Below are 24,816 nucleotides of genomic sequence, written 5' to 3'. Positions count from 1 at the left end.
GGGTAGTGAGGCAGACTGAGCCTTTCAGCCTGTGGAGTCTGATACTACAGATGGTGTCAGAATTGACTTGCCCTTCACCCCACTGGGGTAGAAACAGGACAAGTAAGATGTTCACAAAGACTGTAATTTAGCATAAGTCCTCCCCCAAAAAATAGATTAATCAAATATATTAACAATTATTAAACACAGGGAGTAGGTAATTGTGGTCACTATACCATTGTCTCTACTTCTCTGAAATTTTGCAAATTAAAACAAATGTCATAACTGGAAAAATTATGTCTGTTTTATTTATTGACATGAAAAGATATCAAAATATTATTGAAAAAGAAACAGGTTATGACTCAGCATGTAAAAATACTCATTGACAGGAAATCATACCTAAGTTTCTATATAGGTAGAAAGGTATCTGGAGAAGGCAATGGCATCCCACTCCAGTCCTCTTGCGTGGAGAATCTCATGGACGGAGGAGCCTGGTGGGCTGCAGTCCATGGGGTCGTGAAGAGTCGGACACAACTGAGCTACTTCACTTTCACTTTTCATTTTCATGCACTGGAGAAGGAAATGGCAACCCACTCCCGTGTTCTTTCCTGGAGAATCCCAGGGACGGGGAAGCCTGGTGGACTGCTGTCTATGGGGTCGCACAGAGTCGGACACGACTGAAGCAACTTAGCAGCAGCAGCAGCAGAGAGGAATCTGGAAGAATTTTCAACTGAATGTTAACACAGGTTAGTTGCAGTGATGGACTTTTGAGTGGTTTCTACTTTCTACTTTCTTTTTTGTGTTTATTTCTTCACAGCATTTATCACCACGTGACACATTCCATATTTTTATTATTTTTTGGCTTTTCCCTCTGTTAACACAGAAGCTCTCAGTAACGTCGTATCCCCAGTGCTTTCAGCATATGGCAGGAACACAATAAATATTTGCTAAATGCATTAATAATGTTTCTATGACTTGAATTTTTCTTTATCATGATTATTTACACTTTTAACAAATATATTTTCTCAAAATCAACATGGTTGTTTTTTTTCCCCAAACAGTGACACTGTAAACTTGAAGTCATAACCATCAGGAGCCACTGTCAACAGAATCTTGGTGGCTGTTGGCCCAAAGGCCGCACAGCACAGACCTCTTCTGGCCCAACTTCAACCCATAGGGCACATATCCTGTATCATATTCCTCCAGCTGCAGAGCCCAAGACAGTCATAAACCCAGTATTAAACCTCTTTCCTTCCATTAAACCCACATCCGGGGCTCACGTGCTGAGGACAGCATTTGCCTTTGTGTGGCTCTCCAGCTCAGAATTTCCTCAGTCATGGGCAGCTTTGCCGCCAATTTACCTTGCAAAGCAAATTCAAACTGGTGAGAGGAATTGGGAGAGGAGGATGGGGAATAGAGATTGTAAATTTCTATGGAGCAGGAAGAACATGAATTAACTGTCCACAGTCGAAAGGAGCCTGGTTCAAAGAGCGATGTTCTGAATGGGGTGGCAAAACACTACACATGTTGGAATTTTTCTGAACATTCACAAAGTGATACTCTCTTCAGGAAAAAAAAAAAAAAAATACTGTACAGAGAACCCAAGGGCAATGGTAGAGAAAAAACATACACAGTTCAGTAAGTGTCCGCCCACCTGCCCCTCGTTCCTTCTTGTGCCCTGTCATGTCCGACTCTTTGTGGCCTCATGGACTATAGCCTACCAGACTCCACTGCCCGTGGAATTCTCCAGGCAGGAATACTGGAGTGGGTTGCCATTTCCTGCTCCAGGAGATCTTCCCAACCCAAGGACCAAACCCGTGTCTCTTCTGCGCATCTCCTGCATTGGCTGGCAGATTCTTTACCACTAGTGCCACCTGAGCAGCACCCTCCTTCTCCTTAATCCCTCACAAAGTCTTCCTTCCCTGGTTAACTCTTCTCTTTGGAAGCCAGACATAGAGGAGGGGAAAAGTAGCCTTATCACAACAAGATTGATTTTTTTATGTTATATAATATCCACAGTTTATTGACTTTTAATCCAGCTTTACTTTAGTGTGTTAAGCAATACACTGGTGCTCATATGATGTGAGTCAAACTGTCACCCAGTCAGGCTGATGGAAGATGACACTCCCCTCACAAATGCAGAAGGCTCCTGGAAAATGCCACAGACAGAGGAGTCTGGCGGGCCGTAGTCCATGGGGTCTCAAAGAGTCAGACACAACTTAAAGCCTGAGCATCCACACGCACACACACCAGCTGGCTACAGGGAGAAAAAAAAAATAACTCTTCCTTATATGGCATGGTGGAAGGAGGGCGATCCTAAACATTAGACCCCAGGTACCAGTCCCAGCAGCACCTTCTTCTAGCTTTGTGACTCTAAGTAAGTGTTAGTCGCTCAGTTGTGTCCGACTCTTTGCCACCCCACAAACTGTAGTCCACCAGGCTTCTTTATGGGATTCTCCAAGCAAGAATACTGGAGTGGGTTGCCATTCCCTTTTTCAGAGGATCTTTCTGACCCAGGGATTGAACCCAGGTCTCCCGCATTGCAAGCAGCTTCTTTATCATTTGAGCTACAGGGAAGTCCTATGTGACTCTGCGTATCAATAACTACTTTCCTAAGCTGGATTCCCCTGCCAAAAGGAACATGATTCTTACCCATCCAACTTACAAGGAGGCACAAGATCACATGAACGTGCCTTGGCTCATTGTAAACAACCCTAAGTGCTTCCTTGGTGGCTCAGACAGTAAAGAATCCACCTACAATGCAGGATACCTGGTTTGGATATCTGGGTCAAGAAGATCCCTTGGAGACGGGAATGGCAACCCACTCCAGTATTTTTGCCATGGAAAATTCCATGGGCAGAGGAGCCTGGTGGGCTACAGTCCATGGGCTCCCAGAAAGTTGGACATAACTTAGCGCCCACACGAAGCAGCTGTAAAGCAATTAGCATTTTACAAAGATATGGAGTCAAACTGTCACTTATGGTCTTATTGAGACACTTAGAAATCACAGGTTCTTACCCCCAAACCAAGTCTTTTCAAATATAGGAGGAATGGTGTATTAATGATCTCTCCAGGCAATCAACAAGCCAAAGACTTGGCTACTTCACCAGCCAAGCACCAATAAACACTGACACACTTTCTGGGGCCAAAATGCTTACCAGCTGGCTCTTGCTTCTGGAAGAAATTAGATATTTAGATCCGCTTTATGACTCTTACCCTCCCTGCCACTCTGCTTAGCAGGCACTGATCACATACCTGCTCTGGTTTTATGCTGCTGCAACCAGACTCCAGGGCCTATTTCCATGAACAAATCCAATGTCCTCAATATTGTCCCCCAGGCTTCTAGATCTCTCTACAACATCAGACATCCCAACTTCCCTCCTCACCCAGCGCCCCAATACTTCACCTTCCAAAACTCATCTCTCTCTGATGTCACTTGATTTTCAATGGCGCCTATCAACCCAGTTGCACATTAAAATCACCTGGGGGTATTTTAAACAGCTCCAATGCCTGGGTATCTCCCTGCTGCTGCTAAGTTGCTTCAGTCATGTCCAACTCTGTGAGACCCCATAGACGGCAGCCCACCAGGCTCCCCCGTCCCTGGGATTCTCCAGGCAAGAACACTGGAGTGGGCTGCCATTTCCTTCTCCAATGCATAAAAGTGAAAATGAAGTCGCTCAGTCGTGTCCGACTCTTCACGACCCCAGAGACGGCAGCCTACCAGGCTCCTCCATCCATGGGATTTTCCAGGCAAGAGTATTGGAGTGGGGTGCCATTGCCTTCTCCGGGGTACCTCCCTAGACGACTTAAATCAGAAGCCCTGGGGCTAGGTCTGGGATTGAAAGTGAAAGTGAAGTCACTCAGGCATGTCAGACTCTTTGTGATCCCATGGACTGTAGCCTACCAGGCTCCTCAGTCTGTGGAACTTTCCAGACAAGAGTACTGGAGTGGGTTGCCATTTCCTTCTCCAGGGGATCTTCCCAACCCAGGGATCGAACCCCGGTCTCCTGCACTGCAGGCAGACGCTTTACCGCCTGAGCCACCAGGGATTAGGTGGTTCTAATATGCACCTAGTTTGTTGGCCGTGTGTTCATTTAGTCACTGGAGAGTTTCTCAGCAGGAGAGCTACTGGCATTTGGGGCAGGACCATTTTTCCTCGTGCAAGTGTGATTCAAGCTTCACGAAGTATCACTAGCACACCCCAGTTCCAGTCGTGGTGACAACCAAAAACACACCATCTCCAAATGCCCCCACTTGAGAATCTCACCAGCTCCTTCTTTTCCTTTTGTACTTCTCCAGAGTGAAAGGCCCTCCCTTCCCACCCCACTGTTCAATTCTCACGTGACCAATTGTTCTAGTTTGCTCAGGACCCAGGGGTTTCCCAAGACATTAGGCTCTCAGTGCTAAATCTAGGAAAGTCCCAGGCAAACCCTCAGTGGTTAATCACCACAGATTTCCTTCTCTTGGCTCCCATGAGAGATCTTCATTGTTTTGTCTGCTTCTCTCTCCTCTTTTCTGGGAACTGGCCCTTCCCAACCCCATTCCAGGGTTATACTAGGAACAACCTTGAGGAGCTTGCTGATATAAGCTGGGGCACCTGACTTCCTCCCCCAGAATTTTCAGTTGGAACTGGATGCTAGTCTCAGTTTGGCTAGTGCTTCTAAAGAGATTTAAATTTGGGAACTGGTGGCCATTGCCTACAGATTTTATTGTCTTGGTCTCCAAAATCACTGTGGACAGTGATTGCAGCCGTGATATTAAAAGATGCTTGCCCCTTAGAAGAAAAGTTATACAAAACTAGATAGCATATTAAAAAGAAAAGACATCACTTTGCCAGCAAAGGTCTGAATAGTCAAAGCTATGGTTTTCCAATAGTCATGTATGGATGGGAAAGTTGGACCAGAAAGAAGGCTGAGTGCCAGAGAATTGATGTGTTTGAATTGTGGTGCTGGAAGACTCTTGAGAGTCCCTAGAACTGCAAGGAGATTAAACCAGTCAACCCTAAAGAAAATCAACCCTGAATATTCATTGGAAGAACTTATGCTGAAGCTGAAGCTCCAATACTTTGGCCACCTGATTCGAAGAGCCGACTCATTGGAAAAGACCCTGATCCCGGGAAAGATTGAAGGCAAAAGGAGAAGAGGGCAACAGAGGATGAGATGATTAGTTAGCATCCCCGATTCAATGGACTTGGATTTGAGCAAACTCTGGAAGACGTGAAGGACAGAGGAGCCTGGCATGCTGTAGTCCATGGGGTCACAAAGAGTAGAACACAATTTAGTGACTGAACACTAACAACACTTTCCTACAGTGAAGACTACTGTTAGGTGTCAGGGAGAATGTGCAAAACAGAAAATCTGTAGCAACAAAGGAAACACGTGCCCCAAAAGAAACACATGCAGAGGTGAGGAGGAAACTTCCTGGCTTCCCCATGGTGCCCAAGTAGTTCTCAAACTTGAGCCTGCATCAGCATCCCCTTAAAACACTGTTTTTTTGGGCCCCACCCCTAGAGTTTGTGATACAGTCGGTCTCCTCAGTGGTCCAAGGGTCTGCTTTTCCAAGGGTTTCCAGGTGGTGTTAATGCTTCAAATTAGGAATTTTGTGAGGACCCTTCCTCTGGGCCAGTTTCAGCATTGATCGATTTTTTTTTGGCCAAGCTGAAGCACAGAGCCTTAACCACTGGATGGCCAGGGAATTCCCAAGTAATTCCCAAGTCTATATCTGATCAATTCCCCCACTTCTTTTTCTCAAACTTTGAGGGCTCAACAGGCTCAGCCCCACCCTAGTGGTACATGGGTTACATGAGTCTGTACTTTTTTTAAAAATCCTGGTTCCTGGGACTTGGGTGCTATCCCCAGATCTTCTAATTTAATTGGTCTGGCACGTGGCTCAAGTCTCTGGATTGATTGACTCATTATTTTTGGCTGAGCTGCTAGGCATGTGAGATCTTAGTTCCCCCACCAGGGATCAAACCTGTGCCTCCTGCAGTGGATGCATGAAGCCTTAACCACTGGACTGCCAGGGAAGTCCCAAGTCTGTATCTTTCTAATAAACTCCTCCTCTTCTTTTTCTCAAATAGCTTTCAGTTCAGTTCAGTTCAGTCGCTCAGTCGTGTCTGACTCTTTGCAACCCCATGAATCGCAGGACGCCAGGCCTCCCTGTCCATCACCAACTCCCGGAGTTCACTCAGACTCAACGTCCATCGAGTCAGTGATGCCATCCAGCCATCTCATCCTCTGTCGTCCCCTTCTCCTCCTGCCCCCAATCCCTCCCAGCATCAGAGTCTTTTCCAATGAGTCAACTCTTCACATGAGGTGGCCAAAGTACTGGAGTTTCAGCTTTAGCATCATTCCTTCCAAAGAAATCCCAGGGCTGATCTCCTTTAGAATGGACTGGTTGGAGCTCCTTGCAGTCCAAGGGACTCTCAAGAGTCTTCTCCAACACCACAGTTCAAAAGCATCAATTCTTTGGCGCTCAGCCTTCTTCACAGTCCAACTCTCACATCCATACATGACCACAGGAAAAACCATAGCCTTGACTAGATGGACATTTGTTGGCAAAGCAATGTCTCTGCTTTAGAATATGCTATCTAGGTTGGTCATAACTTTCCTTCCAAGGAGTAAGCGTCTTTTAATTTCATGGCTGCAGTCACCATCTGCAGTGATTTTGGAGCCCAAAACAATAAAGTCTGACACTGTTTCCACTGTTTCCCCATCTATTTCCCATTAAGTGATGGGACCAGATGCCATGATCTTTGTTTTCTGAATGTTGAGCTTTAAGCCAACTTTTTCCCTCTCCTCTTTCACTTTCATCAAGAGGCTTTTTAGTTCCTCTTCACTTTCTGCCATAAGGGTGGTGTCATCTGCATATCTGAGGTTACTGATATTTCTCCTGGCAATCTTGATTCCAGCTTGTGCTTCTTCCAGTCCAGCGTTTCTCATGATGTACTCTGCATATAAGTTAAACAAGCAGGGTGACAGTATACAGCCTTGATGTACTCCTTTTCCTATTTGGAACCAGTCTGTTGTTCCATGTCCAGTTCTTACTGTTGCTTCCTGACCTGTATACAGATTTCTCACGAGGCAGGTCAGGTGGTCTGGTATTCCCATCTCTTTCAGAATTTTCCACAGTTTGTTGTGATCCACACAGTCAAAGGCTTTGGCATAGTCAATAAAGCAGAAATAGATGTTTTTCTGGAACTCTCTTACTTTTTTGATGATCCAGTAGATGTTGGAAATTTGATCTCTAGTTCCTCTGCCTTTTCTAAAACCAGCTTGAACATCTGGAAGTTCACGGTTCACATATTGCTGAAGCCTGGCTTGGAGAATTTTGAGCATTACTTTACTAGCATGTGAGATGAGTGCAATTGTGCTGTAGTTTGAGCATTCTTTGGCATTGCCTTTCTTTGGGATTGGAATGAAAACTGACATTTTCCAGTCCTGTGGCCACTGCTGAGTTTTCCAAATTTGCTGGCATATTGAGTGTAGCACTTTCACAGCATCATCTTTCAGGATTTGAAATAGCTCAACTGGAATTCCATCACCTCCACTAACTTTGTTTGTAGTGATGCTTCCTAAGGCCCACTTGACTTCACATTCCAGGATGTCTGGTTCTAGGTCAGTGATCACATCATTGTGATTATCTGGGTCATGAAGATCTTTTTTGTACAGTTCTTCTGTGTATTGTTGCCACCTCTTCTTAATATCTTCTGCTTCTGTTAGGTCCATACCATTTCTGTCCTTTATCGAGCCCATCTTTGCATGAAATGTTCCCTTAGTATCTCTAATTTTCTTGAAGAGATCTCTAGTCTTTCCCATTTTGTTGTTTTCCTCTTTCTTTGCATTGATCGCTGAGGAAGGCTTTCTTATCTCTTTTGCTATTCTTTGGAACTCTACATTCAGATGCTTATATCTTTCCTTTTCTCCTTTGCATTTCGCTTCTCTTCTTTTCACAGCTATTTGTAAGGCCTCCCCAGACAGCCATTTTGCTTTTTTGCATTTCTTTGCTTTTTTGCATTTCTTCATAAATAGCTTTATGGAGATATAATTCATATATGGTACAATTCCCCCACTTAAAAGTTCCAATTCAATGATTTTTAATAGATTCACAGATATGATACGTACAACTGTCACCAATTTTAGAACAATTTTCATCACCTCAAAAGAATCCTCATCCCCTTTAGCTATCATTCCTCTCCCCAAGCCCTCTTCTCCCCACCCCAGCCCTCAGCAACCACTAACCTATGTTATCTATATGGAGATTTCCCTATTGCGCAGATTTCATGTGAATGGAATTATGTATTTATGTAGCCTTTTTTGACTGGTTTCTTTCACTTGGCCTGAGGTTTTCAAGATTTATCTGCACTATAGCATGGGTCAATAATACTTCATTCCCATTCAGAGCCTTTGCTCATTTTAAATTGGGTTATCTTTTTCTTTCTTTCTTTCTTCTTTTTTTATTTTTAGGGTTATCTTTTTTATTACTGAGTTATAACAGTTCTTTATATATACTGGATACAAGTCTGTCTTTTTTAAAAATCTTTTTATTTTGTGTTGGGGTATAGCCTGTTAAAAATGCTGTGATAGTTTCAGGTGAACAGCAAAGGGACTCAGCCGTCCATATACATGGATACAAGTCTCTTATCCCATATGATTTGCAAATATTTTCTTCCACTCTGTAGATCATCTTTCACTTTCTTGATAGTGCATGCTGAATATTTGCACCACTCAAAACTCATATGTTGAAATCATAATGTTCATTGTGATGGTATTAGAATGTGGGGCCATTGGAAAATGCTCAGGTCAGGAGACTGCAGCCCTCGTGAATGGCATTATGCTCTTATAAAACAGACCCCCCCCCCCCCCCAGCTCCCTAGTCCCTTCTGCCATGTGAGATCCCAACAGGAAGTCTGCGACCCATAGAAGGGCCCTCTCCCAACCATGCTGGCACCCTGATCTCAGACTTTCAGCCTGCAAAACAGTGAGGATTTCTGTTTTTTTTTTTAATAAGCTGTTCAGTTTGTGATAGTTTGTTATAGCAGTTTGAATGGACTAAGCCAGTGTCCTTTGAAGCGCAAAACTTTTAAATTTTTATCAAAGTCCAATTTGTCTACTTGTTGCTTTTGCTCTTTATGTTTTTTGGTGTCATTTCTAGGAATCTTTTGCCAAATCCAAGGTCATAAAGATTTACCCCATGTTTTCTTCTAGGAATTTAATAGTTTTATATTTTACATCTTATAAAGGAAATCAGTCCTGAATATTCATTGGAGGGACTGATGCAGAAGCTGAAGCTCCAATACTTTGGCCACCTGATGTGAAGAACTGACTCATTAGAAAAGGCGCTGATGCTGGGAAAGATTGAAGGCAAGAGGAGAAGGGGACAACAGAGGATGAGATGGTTAGATTGTATCCCCAACTCAATGCACATGAGTTTGAGCAAGACTGGGAGTTGGTGATGGACAGGGAACCCTAGCATCCTGCAATCCATGGGGTCGAAAAGAGTCGAACATGGCTGAGCGACTGAACTGAACTATATAAGTTGGCCAGCCCCAATGATTGTTCTCTTGCTCCCTGTTCATCCCATGCTTGACCAGTCCCTGCCTCACCTACACCTTACTCAACTGAGTGACTTTCCCTCTTAATCACAGAGCCTAATCAGTAAATACTTATATTGTCACCCTGCTTATTTAACTTATATGCAGAGTACACCATGAGAAATGCTGGGCTGGATGAAGCATAAGCTGGAATCAAGATTGCTGGGAGAAATATAAAAAACCTCAGATATGCAGATGACATCACCCTTATGGCAGAAAGAGAAGAAGAACTAAAGAGCCTTTTGATGAAAGTGAAAGAGGAGAGCAAAAAAGTTGGCTTAAAACTCAACATTCAGAAAACTATGATCATGGCATCCGGTTCCATCCCTTCATGGCAAATGGATGGAGAAACAATGGAAACAGTGACAGACTTTATTTTGGAGGGCTCCAAAATCACTGCAGATGGTGACTGCAGCCATGAAATTAAAAGACACTTGCTCCTTAGAAGAAAAGCTATGACCAACCTAGACAGCATATTAAAAAGCAGAGACATTACTTTGCCAACAAAGGACTGTCTAGTCAAAGCTATGGTTTTTCCCATAGTCATGTATAGACGTGAGAGCTGGACTATAAAGAAAGCTGAGCCCCGAAGAATTGATGCTTTTGAACTGTGGTGTTGGAGAAGACTCTTGAGAGTCCCTTGGACTGCAAGGAGATCCAGCCAGTCCATCCTAAAGGAAATCAGTCCTGAATATTCACTGGAGGGACTGATGCTGAAGCTGAAACTCCAACACCCGGAGTTTGGCCATCTAATGTGAAGAACTGACTCACTGGAAAAGCCCCTGATGCTTAGAAAGATTGAAGACAGGAAAAGAAGGGGATCACAGAGGATGAGATGATTGATTGGCATCACCAACTCTATGGACATGAGTTTGAGTAAGCTCTGGGAGTTGGTGATGGACAGGGAGGCCTGGCACGCTGCAGTCCATGGGGTCAGAAAAAGTTGGACACCACTGAGTAAATGAACTGAACTGAACTCCCCTTGGCCCCAGCTAGTGATCGTCCTAATCTTTAGATCAGAACTATCTCCACTATGATAGTTTCCTTGGCAATTGATGAGCCAAACTGATATCAATTCCCCCACAACTGGAAAACTCCCTCTTCCTGTGGTAGTGAAGACTACTCCCTTATCCTGCCTGCTATCTGCTGCCTGTGGTGGGGTGTCACTTGAGCTCCCTCATCCATTAAACGCCTGATGTCTCTGTCACCGATTCCTGGATCTTTTTTCTGATCTTGAAGTTGGGCAAGTACAGGCCTTGCAGGCCAGTGGGATGCAGCCCAACACATCCATTTTGAGCTAATTTTTGTATGTCCTATGAGAACTTCATTCTTTTGCATGTGATTTTTTTTTTCACAATAAGAATGGAAGGCTTTACCATATGAGCCAACAATTTCATTTTTTGCCCCCCCCAAAAAAAAACTGAAAACAGGAACCTAAAAACTTATTTGTATACCCATGTTCTATTCTTAACAGCCAAGGGATGGAAGCAATCCAAATGTCCATTAACAGATAAATGGGTAAACAAATGTGGTATACACATACAGTGGAATATTATCCAGCCTTAAAGAGGAATTCTGACACATGCTACAACATGGATGAATTTTGAGGACACTGAGCTAAGTAAATTAAGCCAGTCACAAAAGATAAATACAGTGTGATTCCACTTATGGGAGTAACTAGGATAGTCAAATTCATAAAAACAGAAAGTAAAATGATGGTTGCCAGGAGCTGGGAAGAATGTGGAGTTGCTTAATGAATACAGAGTTTCAGTTTTGCAAGATGAAAAATTTCTGGAGATTGGTTGCACAATGATGTAAATATAGTTAATGGTACTGTTCTGTACCCTTAAAAATGGTTAGGATTTTATGTCATACATTTTTTTTTTACCACAATAAAAATAATTTAGAAATGTTTAAAAGTTTTAGAAGAAGACCTCAGAATTTGGTCAAAGGAAGCCAATTAGTGTCGAGATTTAGCTAGAGCTAAGTACACGTCCTAGGTTTAATTTCTGAAAATGTTTTTATTACCTTTTAATTATCCTGTAGGGACCTCTCTGCTCAGAGAATCATCCTGGTCTCCAGGCCAACAGTAAACAGTAAGTGAGACAAAGGAACAGACCGCAGGACTCTCAGTGTGTTTCTGTCATGCCATGGGAGCTCTTCCGGGTCATCACCTGCTGTGTTCCAGGATTTAGAGTGCATTCTAAAATACCACTCAGCACTGGTGATGGATTAAGCTTTACTAGGGAAAGAGAACTCTTTCAAGGCTGGGGCAACAAGCAAAGGGAAAGCAGAGAGGTGAGCTGGGGTAGCGTGCTCTGATGGATATAGAGTTCTACCTTGTTTTCACAGGGCTGATGGACTATGATGGAGTGAGTTAACAAATTTCTGACCAAAAAAGATGGCTGGAAAAACAGTTTTTGGAGTGTACCATTCCCTGCTGCTGCTGCTGCTGCTGCTGCTTAGTCATTTCAGTTGTGTCCGATCCCATGGACTGTAGCCTGCCAGGCTCCTCTGTCCCTGGAATTCTCCAGGCGAGAATACTGGAGTGGGTTGCCATGCCCTTATCCAGGGCATCTTCCCGACCCAGGGATCAAAGCTGGGTCTCCTGCATCGCAGGCAGATTCTTTACCACTGAGCCACCAGGAAAGCCCATACTATTCCCTGACCCGGGTTCATATAACAACAAATGTTGAAAGGCTCAGAGCATATTTCAGTTCATTTTCAGTTCAGTGTGATAATCTTGTTCCTGTGCTACCGTTTCACCTCCTTTTAGTAACAGGTTCACCATGCCCTCAATGTTTACCATGGAGGGAAAAACACAACAAACAAAAATCACCAATCAGAATTTTTAACAAGAGAAGGGCCAGCAGCAATAGACTCTATCACAAAGAGAAAACAATGATGAAGCTATTTCCCAAACAGCCTGAAAGTTTTTTCTCTCCCAGAAATAGCAGCCTAAACAATTTTTGGCAAATCTCCAAGTTTGGCAAATCTCATTCCAAGAATAAATAATGGCAAAAAATTGCCTATGCTTGCATGCGTGAGTGCTCAGTCACATCAACTGTGTCCGACTCTTTGTGACCCCGTGGACAATTGCCCGCCAGGCTCCTCTGTCCTTGGAATTCTCCAAGCAAGGATACTAGAGAGGGTTGTCATGCCCTCCCAGGGGATCTTCCCAACCCAGGGATCAAACCTGGGTCTCCTGCATTGTAGGCAGATTCTTTACCACTGAGCCACCAGGGAAGCCCTACCTGTGTTTACCATGTGCCGAGAACTTATCTAAGAATCTTACATACGTTACCTCATTTAATCATCACACCAACCCTACAAGGTGAGCACTCATTTTATGCCCCTTTTATATCGGAGGAAACTAAGAAGAGGTGGCAAGAATACACAGAAGAACTGTACAAAAAAGATCTTCATGACCCAGATAATCACGATGGTGTGACCACTCACCTAGAGCCAGACATCCTGGAATGTGAAGTCAAGTGGGCCTTAGGAAGCATCACTACAAAGTTAGTGGAGGTGATGGAATTCCAGTTGAGCTATTTCAGATCCTGAAAGATGATGCTGTGAAAGTGCTACACTCAATATGCCAGCAAATTTGGAAAACTCAGCAGTGGCCACAGGACTGGAAAAGGTCAGTTTTCATTCCAATCCCAAAGAAAGGCAATTCCAAAGAGTGCTCAAACTACCACGTAATTGCACTCATCTCACATGCTAGTAAAGTAATGCTCAAAATTCTCTAAGCTAGGCTTCAGCAATACATGAACCGTGAACTTCCAGATGTTCAAGCTGGTTTTAGAAAAGGCAGAGGAACTAGAGATCAAATTGCCAACATCTGCTGGATCATCGAAAAAGTAAGAGAGTTCCAGAAAAACATCTATTTCTGCTTTATTGACTATGCCAAAGCCTTTGACTGTGTGGATCACAATGAACTGTGGAAAATTCTGAAAGAGATGGAAATACCAGACCACCTGACCTGCCTCTTGAGAAACCTATATGCAGGTCAGGAAGCAACAGTTAGAACTGGACATGGAAGAACAGTCTGGTTCCAAATAGGAAAAGGAGTACGTCAAGGCTGTATATTGTCACCCTGCTTATTTAACTTATATGCAGAGTACATCATGAGAAACGCTGGGCTAGAGGAAGTACAAGCTGGAATCAAGATTGTGGGGAGAAATCTCAATAACCTCAGATATGCAGATGACACCACCCTTATGGCAGAAAGTGAAGAGGAACTAAAAAGCCTCTTGATGAAAGTGAAAGTGGAGAGTGAAAAAGTTGGCTTAAAGCTCAACATTCAGAAAACAAAGATCATGGCATCTGGTCCCATCACTTCATGGCAAATGGATGGGGAAACATTGGAAACAGTGGCTGACTTTATTTTGGGGGGCTCCAAAATCACTGCATATGGTGACTGCAACCATGAAATTAAAAGACGCTTACTTCTTGAAGTAAAGTTATGACCAACCTAGAGAGCATATTAAAAAGCAGAGACATTACTTTGCCAACAAATGTCAGTCTAGTCAAGGCTATGGTTTTTCCAGTGGTCATGTATGGATGTGAGAGTTGGACTATAAAGAAAGCTGAGCACCAAAGAATTGATGCTTTTGAACTATGGTGTTGGAGAAGACTCTTGAGAGTCCCTTGGACTGCAAGGAGATCCAACCAGACCATTCTACAGGAGATCAGTCCTGGGTGTTCATTGGAAGGACTGATGTTGAAGCTGAAGCTCCAATACTTTGGCCACCTGATGCGAAGAGCTGACTCATTTGAAAAGACCCTGATGTTGGGAAAGATTGAGGGCAGGAGGAGAAGGGGATGACAGAGGATGAGATGGTTGGATGGCATCACTGACTCAATGGATCTGGGTTTGGGTGAACTCCGGGAGTTGGTGATGGACAGGGAGGCCTGGCGTGCTGTGGTTCATGGGGTCACAAAGAGTCGGACAGGACTGAGTGACTGAACTGAACTGAACTGAAGACATAAAGGGCTTCCCCCGTGGCTCAGTGGTAAAGAATCCACTTGCAATAGAGGAGTTGCAGGAGACTCTCCTGGGTCTGGAAGATCCCCTGGAGGAGGACACGGCAACACACTCCAGTATTCTTGCCTGGAGAATCTCATTGGCAAAGGAGCCTGGCGGGCTGCAGTCCATAGGGTCGCAGAGTTGAACACAACCTAAGCAACTTAGCGCACACAAGGTCCTGATAGGAAAACCAGGATTGGAACCCAAGCTGTCTGTCTCAGAGTGTGTGCTTTTAACTATCGCATTAAACAGAACTGAAACACTGGGCTGAATTCTGCAAGCGCCTCAAGTGTGCACTGTCCTAGGACCTGGGAAGAAGTAGGGAGAGAAGCACCAATAAACGTGGCAGGAGACAAGGTGTGTACTGTGATAGAGTCAAGTGGGACAGGAGATGTTGGAGAACACAGTGAGGGTAGAAGAGCAAGATAAATGGGGAAGGGGTGTGGAGTCCAGTTGGGAGGGAGCTTTCAGGGTGAAGAAACAGTGACGTGACAAAATGAAGCAACAGAGAACTGTATAGTCCCTTGGATTCTTTTAAAATAGCTTTGAAAAGTTACTGAAAATCGCTTAGTTGTGTCAGACTCTTGGCGACCCCATGGACTATGCAGTCCATGGAATTCTCCAGGCCAGAATACTGGAGTGGGTAGCTGTCCCCTTCTCCAGAGAGATCTTCCCAACCCAGGGAATGAACCCAGGTCTCCTGTATTGCATGCAGATTCTTTACCGTCTGAGCCACCAGGGAAGCCCAGTAAACTGTACATATTTAAAGCATATAATTTGATAAGTTTTGATTTACATATATACTCATGAAACCATCACCACAGTGAAGATAACAAAAATAAACATCATCCCCAAGTTTCTTTGTACCAAATTTGTAAACCCTCCCTTTCTGTACCTCACCCTAGACTCTCCCTGCTTTCTGTAACTATAGATTATTTCACATTTTCTAGAATTTTACATAGTCTACAGTATTTACTGTTTGGTCTAGTTTCTTTCCCTTTTCACTTGGTGCAATTATCTTGAAACTCATCTGAATTGTTGTGTATGTTAATCATTTATTCCTCTGATAAGGGACTATATCTACACTATGTAAAGAACTCTTAAAACTCAATAATAAAAGACAATCCAATTTTTTAAATGAGCAAAGGATCTAAATAGACATTTCTCCCAAGAAAATACACAAATGTATATAGAAGATGCTTAACATCATTAGTAATCAGGGAAATGCAAATCAAAACCACAATGAGATACCACTTCTCACTCACTAGGATGGCTATAGTTAAAGTCAGATAATAGGAAGTATAAGTGAGTATGCAGAGAAATTGTAACTCATATACATTGCTGGTGGGAATGTAAAATGCTTCCCTGGTGGCTCAGCTGGTAAAGAATCTGCCTGCAATGTGGGAGACCTGGGTTCGATCCCTGGGTTGGGAAGATCCTCTGGAGAAGGGAACAGCTACCCACTCCAGTATTCTGGCCTGGAGAATTCCATGGACTATTAGTCCATGGGGTCACAAAGAGTTGGACACAACTGAGTGACTCTAAAATGGTGCAACTACTTTGGAAAATAGTCTGGTGGTTCCTCAAAAAGTTAAACAGGGACTTAGGATTTGACCCAACAATTCCACTTCTACATTTATACCCCCCGCCAAAATGAAATATGTGCATATGTCTTTTACACAAATGTTCATGGCAGCATTATTCATAATGAAAGTGAAAGTCACACAGTTGTGTTTGACACTTTGTGATCCCGTGGACTATATCCTGCCCTGCTCTCCTGTCCATGGAATTCTCCAGGCAAGAGTATTGGAGTGGTTTGCCATTCTCTTCTCCAAGGGATCTTCCCAACCTGTTGATTGAACCCAGGTCTCCCATTGCAGGCAGATTCTTTACCAACTGAGCCACTAGGGAAGCCTATTATTCATAATAGCCAGTATATGGAAACAACCCAAATGTCCACCATATGATGAATGGATTAATCAAATGTGATATATTCATACGATGAAATATTGTTCCGCCATAAAAGGAATAAAGTACTGGTACATGCTACAACATGGTTGAACCTGGACACATTATGCCAAGTGGAAGAAAGACACGTACACACAAAAACAATATTACATGATTCCATCTCTTAACGAAATGTTCTGAATTGGCAAAGACATATATAGAGAAAGTAAATTAGTGATTGCCTGGACCTGCAGGCAAAAGTTGAGGGGAAATTGAAGGTGTACAGCTTTTCTTTGTGGGGTGATAAAATGTTCTCAAGTTGATCATGGTGATGGTGGCACAACTCTGTGAACAGAGTCAAAAAACTTTTGACTTTTATACATTAAATGGGTGAATTTTAAGGTATGTGAATTACCTCTCTCTCAAGCTGTTACCAATTTTTTTTTTTACTTTTTATTGATGATTAATATTCCATTATATGAATATACTGAGGTTTTCTAATCAGTTTACCTGTTGATGGACTTCTGAGTTGTTTACAATTTTTCGCTCTTAAAAATAAAAGTGCTATGTACATTCACACGCTTTGTGTGGACACATACTTTCTTTCCCCCTAGGTTAATGGATAGGAGTGAAATGGCTAGATCGTATGGTAGGTGTGCCTAACTTTTTAAGAGACTACCAAACTGTTTTCTAAAGTGATTGTACCATTTTATACTCCCATTAACAATTTATGAGAGTTCCGGTTCCTCCACAGCCTTGTCAACTCTTGGTATGATCAGCCTTTTTAATTGGGCATTCTAATAAGTATATAGCAATATCTCTTTGTATTTTTTCTCTTTCTGATTTCAATTTGCATTTCTTTAATGACTAATGATGTTTAGCATCTTTTCATGTGCTTATTTGCCATCTTTATATCTTCTTGAAAATATCTGTTCAAAATTTTTTGCCCACTGAAAAAAATTGAGTTGTCTATTCTTATTATTGAATTTTCAAAGCTCTTTATATTTCAGACATTAATCCTTCATCAGATATGTGTTTTGGAAATATTTTCTCCCAGTCTGCAGCTTATCTTTTCATTTTTCTCACAGTGTCTTTTCAAGAACAGAAGTTTTAAATTTTGATGAAATCCAATTTATCAAAATTTTATTGATTGTGTTTTTAGTGTCTTATTTACAAAATACTTGTCTAATGAAAGGTCACAAAGATTTTCTCCTATGTTTTCTACTAGTAGCTTTGTAGTTTTAGATTTTACATTTAGGTCTATGATGTATTTTGACTTAATTTTTGGTATGAGGTATAGATGAAAATTTATTGTCCAGTCTCATTCATTGAAACAACATCATTTCTCCATTAAATTGTGTCTTTGGATATTTTTCAAAAATCAGTTCCACATATACACAACACATCTACATATAATTTTATAAGAAGTCTTAAAATTCAGTAGTCCTCCAACTCTATTCTCTTTCAAAGTCATTTTGGCTATTCTAGGTCTTTTGTATTTCCATAAGAATTTTAAACAGCTTGTCAATTTCTACCATTGCTTTTTCTGTAGAGCAGAGACAGAATATGGCATATTAATGAAAAACCCAGGGCTCTGCAGTCAGTCTGCATAGGTTTAAGACCCAGACTTACCTCTTCTTAGCTGCTTGACTTTGGGCATGTTACCCAACTTCTTTGCAACTCCACTTCTCATTCATAAAGCTGAAGTAAGAATATTAACAATCTCATGGGATTGTGATGGGGCTTAAATGAAACACTGCAAATATTGCAGGGATGGAAAATACAGGCAGACAATGGGCAGATCATGTATCTGACCCACAGCAATCACTCCAGGAAGCCAAACCACAGCCTCTGCAAGAACTGACCCAGAACAGTCAGGATTTGGTCAAGTCATGACTGCAAACGTCTCTCATATTTGCCCTGGCTTCAACTCAGGACCAATCAGAGAAAGCCACATTTGCTCTCCAAACCAATCACATAAGATACCCCATTGTTAGCCCACCTCCAGCCTTCCTAAGCCAACAACCTCCTCTCAGGGTTTCCCTGAAGCCTTCCCCATTCTGACTACACATTTTTTCCACTCCCCTGCCTGCCTTTGACTCTGCCAAATGCACCTGATGGTGGTTGACGCCCTGGCTATAGCAAAGCTCTGAGTAAATAGCTTCTTCTGCTTCTCATTTGGGTGATGGTCGGGAAGATCCCCTGGAGAAGAAAATGGCAACCCACTCCAGTGTTCTTGCCTGGAGAATCCCATGGACAGAGGAGCCTGGTGGGCTACAGTCCATGGGGTCACAAAGAGTCGGACACGACTGAGCGACTTCACTTCACTTCTTCACTTCATTTATTTTTACAGTGCTTAACATTGTGTTCACAGAGCTTAATCAGTGCCCACTAAATTTCATATAAGCAGCAGAATTGTTTTGTCAAATGAAGTTTTACACAGAATCCAAATATATATAAAACAGGAAAAAAAAAAAGTTTATTTTATTTAAGCCAGTCAGTAACAGTGGGACTTTGTGGTGATTAAATGGGGATAAAGGATGACAATTGCTGACGTGGTATTTAAACACACACACACACAAACACCCTGATTCACACTCTTAGTTAGTTAGTGCTAGTTGCTCAGTCGTGCCCGACTGTTTGTGACCCCATGGACTGTAGCCCTCCAGGCTCCTCTGTCCATGGGGTTCTCCAGGCAAGAATACTGGAGTGGGTTGCCATTCCTTTCTCCAGGAGATCTTTCTGACCCAGGGTCTCGCGCATTGCAGGCAGATTCTGTATTGTCTGAGCTACCAGGGAAGCCCCCAGTTCTCACTAAAAGAAGTTGCAAATGATAACAGTTTTTTTTTTTTTTTTTTTACTTTTAAGCAGGTCACTTTACAATCAAACATTTGTAGAACTCCCACAGCACTTCAAAACTCTAGGGCTCTCAGAAAAATGAAGGCTACTAGTGTGAGCTCAGGGTTCAGGGTCTTAAATTACAAGGATGATGCAAACCAGCTGGGTAATCTTGGGCAAGTCAACTGAAGTTCGTCTGTTTTGTTTGCTGCTGCTGTTAAGTCGCTTCAGTCGCGACCCCATAGATGGCCTCCCACCAGGCTCCTCCGTCTCTGGGATTCTCCAGGCAAGAACACTGGAGTGGGTTGCCATTTCCTTCTGTTTTGTTTCTTTCACCGTAAATTGAGGAGGCTGAACTAAACAAGAACTCAGCATTCAGTGTCTACCATTATCTTCATGTAGTGCAGGGGACTCTGTGTGTGTGCCTGTTTAAAAAAATTCAGGTATCTGGCCCAACCAGTGGATCTAACTCAATAAATCTGGGGTAGGGTCCTGTCTACATTTTAAACAAGCACCTAACTGATGATGGTTATGCTAGTGATCCTTGTGCATAATTTGAGACACAAATGAATAAGTGATCTTTTAGGTTCCTTCTGGCTCTGCTTTGTGTGATTTATATGGAGTTGGAGGGGAGAAGTCACAGAGCTAGATCATGGGGAAGGGGGAAAAGAGGGAAAGAGGAGGGGAAGATTGCTCAACAGTTAGGGAAAATGTTGATGGGAAGTCTTTTCAAAAAAACCTATCGTAACAATATTCTTCTTTTGAAAGTCCCCATGAAGCCGGTCCATAGAGACTTGGACTCTGCAAGGAGTTGCTGCAAAGACTGTCCTCCACTAAAATGCAGGAAAAAGCACTCCTGAACTTCCCAGCCCTGTGCCCTACGTTTGAATACACCAGAGAGTAATTACAACGTGAAAAAAATGCTTCTTTGCCCTCCAACTCCTCAGCTTCCTGATAGCTCGCTTGGGGCAGGGCGGGCCAAAGCAGAATTTGCCCATTTGGGTGCCTCAAAACCAGGTTAAATCCAGGCCATTTCGCCAGAGCTCAGAGCAAAAATCCTCTCCATTCTCCAGTTGAGACCCCAGCTCAGTGTAGCAACACCGCCCTCTTGCGGCGGAGAACGGGACTCCGCCTGTTGAGGAGAACAAATGCCAGGGGCGATACCGCCCGAGAAGGCCCAAAGTTCTCCTGGGTCAGAGGGAGCAGGTAAGAGAAGGAAGAAAATAAAGATATTACCGTTTTTCCTCATTGTCTCTTTCTACTTTACAATTCCTTTCTGCCTCCCCAAACCAGTCCTCCCACTAACTCTAGTATTATTTGCTCAGTCGTGTCTATTTGTGACCCCATGGACATGTGTGTCTGCCCTGCCAGCTTCCTCTGTCCATGGGATTCTCCAGGCAAGAATACTGGAGTGGGTTGCCACGCCCTCCTCCAGGGGATCTTCCTGACCCAGGGATTGAACCTGGGTCTCCTGAATTGCAGGTAGATTCTCCTTGCCCTCTATTAATAATTTATTTTCCTAATGCTTTGCAGTATACAAGGTGTTTTCACAAACATCTCGTGTGGTCCATTCTCACTTCCTTTCACATCATCCGCCCACCTAATTCCAGAATGAGAAGGGAAAACTGAAAACTAACAACCTATGTAAACGCTCTTCTTGTATTTTGCGTAAGGGTGAACCTGACCTCCCCTTATTCTTGAATTGCCGGACCTTGTATCGGACTTTGGCCCCTCTAAGAGCCCACTGAGCGACTGAACTGAACTGAACTGAACTGAAGAGCCCATTAACTTTTTCCTGCTGTGTGGTCACAAACGGAGCCTTAAACATGCCAGGACTTTTCTCCACAAGGAGATAAAACAAATCATATGACCAAAGCAGCACAAGCCTAAGTACACAACTATTTTTTAATTTCAGCACTCTTTAAAATTAGTCAAATTAAAATGGATATAGAAAAATGCACAAATCATAAGTGTATGTGTGCTAAGTGGCTCAGTTATGTCCGACTCTTTTTGACCCATAGACTGTAGCCTGTGGGTCTGCCATTTCCTCCTCCAGGGGATCTTTCCAACCCAGGGATCAAACCTGCGTCTCCTGTGGCTTCTGTATTGGTAGGCGGATTCTTTACCTCTGAGCCACCTGGGAAGCCCTATATATAGGGAGTGGGAAATATATATATATATATATATATATATATATATATATATATGTAGGAAAATGGCAACCCACTCCAGTATTCTTGCCTGGGAAATCCCATGGAGAGAGGAGCCTGGTAGGGTACCGTCCATGTGGTCACAAAGAGTTAGACATGACTGAGGGGACTTAACACACACACACACATATAAACTTATAAGTATGTATGTATAACTGAATCACTTTGCCATTTACCAGAAATTAACACAACATTATAAATAAACTATACTGTAATTAAAAAAAAAAAAAGAATGCTTCTGTGAACATTCTTCTACATAGCTTCCACATAGCTTTTGGGAAATAAAAGTCCACATTTCTGTTGGCTTTATAACTAAAAGTGGAATTGCCTGGTCGTGGGATTGCTTTCATTGACACTGCCAAACAGATTTTCAAAGTGTTGTAGGTGCTAATTTACATTCCCACCAGCAATGTTTGAGAGCTTCTGTTGCTTCATGTTCTCGGCAACGTTGGTATGTTGCTTTTCATGTTAGTCATCCTAGTAGGGGGGTGATGGTATTGCCTTATAATTTAATTTACATTTCCCTGATGACTAATGAAGTTGAGCACCTTTTCACGAGCCTATCAGCCATTTGATTTGGCTATCTTCTTTGGTCAAGTGGCCTATTCAATGCTTTTAGGCAAACAATTTAAAGCCGAAATGTCCTTGTACTGACTGAGAAGAGCACTGTTCAATAGTATTTCATCCCCCCAAAGCATGTACTGTCCATGGGCTACACTGAAAGATGGTCCTTACCTTTGTGTGGTATTTACATGATGTCATTTGGTTAGTACAAGCTCTCTGAAGAGTAGAAGGTTGTGCTCGTTTTACAGAAGAGAATGTTGTGCTTGTTTTACAGAAGAGGAAGCAGTTTCTGGGAGACTGTGAATTGCTCAAAATAAGTGGTAGGATCAAGATCCTTGACCAAGGTTTTGCTGTTTCCTGGTCAAGTGCTCATTCTACTACAATAGTTTAATCTCCCCACCTGTTTTAACAAATACTTTGTATTACTGCCCCTTTTTACCATGATGAAATTAAATCTATGTATAATTTCAAATGATAATCAGTATGCTACTCCCGTGGTATAAAGGAGAAATAAATGAATAATGGTTTATAGTAAATAATTGCTATTAATATAATTACAAATAAAAATAACAATCTAATCATAGTATAATTGCAAATGAAATGCTTGAGTAAAACTATACTAGAACATGTAATGAAATAATAGATGCTTAAAGATTAGCTATAAATTCGAACAGCCACAAATAGGGATAAACACAAGTGGCTGTAGTGACAACTCTAATTCACGTGTTGCTGTCCCTGACATGGTTTTCCATATGGGTGAACAACTTGAGACAAAATTCTGAACAAAACAAAGTACAATCAACCCTTAACTCACATAGTTGTCGTATTCCTGAGAAATTCACTGTATTTTTAAACCATGTAAAAAATATTTTTTGCTTCAGTGCAAAAGAGAGTTAGGTGTTAGACTCAGATAATTATGGACAGCCAGATGAATATTGATTCATTCAGAAGTTGGACAAGATGCAGGACACATCTTCATTCTGCAGGACTGTCACATTCATTGCAGGATAACGTAGCAGGCCTAGCCATTCCCTCTAAATGGCAGTTGTTGCTGCTGCTGCTGCTAAGTCGCTTCGGTCGTGTCCGACTCTGTGCAACCCCATAGACGGCAGCCCACCAGGCTCCCCCGTCCCTGGGATTCTCCAGGCAAGAACACTGGAGTGGGTTGCCATTTCCTTCTCCACTAAATGGCAGTAGAGTCACTCAATCATGGTGACAACACGAAACTCCTTGGAGTGGTACTGCTCCTACTGAGAACAGTACACCACATGTTCTGTACCGCACAGGCCCAGCCTGAAATATGGAATGTGACCCCAAAGCTGGGCTTTAGGCTGCTGAAGACCTGAGTTCAGCAGAGAGCTATTCATTCTGTAAGACCCTGAGCCAGTCACATAACATCTGTGAGCCTCTTACCTCCAGCAATGGGGCCGGCCTCTGCCTGCCACAGCAGTGACAGCAGTTGCTATGTCTCCTGTGAACTTGCGGCAGGCTATATGGAGACGGCCTCCATCCCTCACACCCCATCACTCAGCCCTCCAGTCCACCATCCACCTCGCTTTGCACAGTTAACCAGTTACACCCACTCCAATATTCTTGGGGCTTCCCTAGTGGCTCAGATGTTAAAGAATCTACCTGCAATGTGAGAGACCTGGGTTTGAACCCTGGGTCAGGAGGATCCCTTGAAGAAGGGAATGGTAACCCCCTCCAGTATTCTTGCCTGGAGAATTCCATGGACAGAGGAGCCTGGCGGGCTACAGCCCATGGGGTCGCAAAGAGTCGGACACGACTGAGTGACTTAATGCTTTCACTTTCTGCATGTAGTGCTTTTTTTGTTTTTGGCTATGCTCTGTGGCTTTTAGGATCTTAGGGCAGAGTCCTGACCACCAGGGAGTTCCCATGCATGTAGTGCTTTTTAAAATTTAATATTCATTTATTTGGCTGCACTGGGTCTTAATTGTGGCAGCAGAGATCTTCGATTTTTGTTGCAGCATTTGGGATTTTTTTCCCCTCTTTTTTAAGCTGTGGCATGAGAATTCTTACTTGCAGCATGTGGGTCCTAGTTCCTGATTAGAGATCGAACCTGGGCCCCCTGCATTGGGAGCATGGAGTCTTAGCCACTGGACCACCAGGGAACTCCCCACATAGTGCCTTTGATCTTTCCAGTCCTGTTGATAAATACATTCAACAGTAGATGGTATGGAAAATATTAGCATATCTTTCAAAAAGAAGTATCAAAATACAGGTCTCTTGCCTCAGTAGAAAATACTCCTCATAGCCTTAGCTATGCGAAAATACACTAGTTGACACTTTCTCAAGTCTAAATGAATTACCTCATCCTGGCCAAAATCTTGGTAAAAGTAACACCTTTCCATTGAGATTCCCAACTGCAGGCCTTGCTAACACATGCCTTTTTGAAATTGGTGATAATTGGCCTGCTTGAAAAATAGAAATCAAACTACTGAGGGATATCACAGTGGATTCGAAAGTATTACTGGAGCTTAAATTCAAAGCCACCGGGTACAGCATACAAACATAATGTAAATATATAAATTATACTGGCGTAGAGATTGTTTGGGCTTTTCTTGCAACTCAGTGGTAAACAACCCACATACCAGTGCAGGAAACGTGGGTTCAGTCCCTGGGATGGGAAGACT

At 42.9% G+C, this 24,816-nt stretch overlaps 1 long non-coding RNA gene across 1 annotated transcript; it reads right to left on the bottom strand.

Moving 5' to 3' along the window:
• Positions 1-261: 261 nt before the first annotated feature.
• LOC147373833 (uncharacterized) lies at positions 262-18,437 on the bottom strand. Its single transcript, XR_015162172.1, has 2 exons — positions 18,183-18,437; positions 262-693 (listed from the first exon to the last, which is right to left on the bottom strand). It is a non-coding gene; the product is annotated as an uncharacterized LOC147373833 (long non-coding RNA).
• Between the last annotated feature and the right edge of the window lie 6,379 nt (positions 18,438-24,816).

The sequence above is a fragment of the Bos grunniens genome, chromosome 4 (genome assembly GCF_055505025.1).
Source record: "Bos grunniens cultivar Pamir isolate PY7600 chromosome 4, Bosgru_T2T1.0, whole genome shotgun sequence".
NCBI classification, from domain to species: domain Eukaryota; kingdom Metazoa; phylum Chordata; class Mammalia; order Artiodactyla; family Bovidae; genus Bos; species Bos grunniens.
Note: the sequence above shows the minus strand (reverse complement) of the source record. Positions and strands in the feature narration are given on the sequence as shown.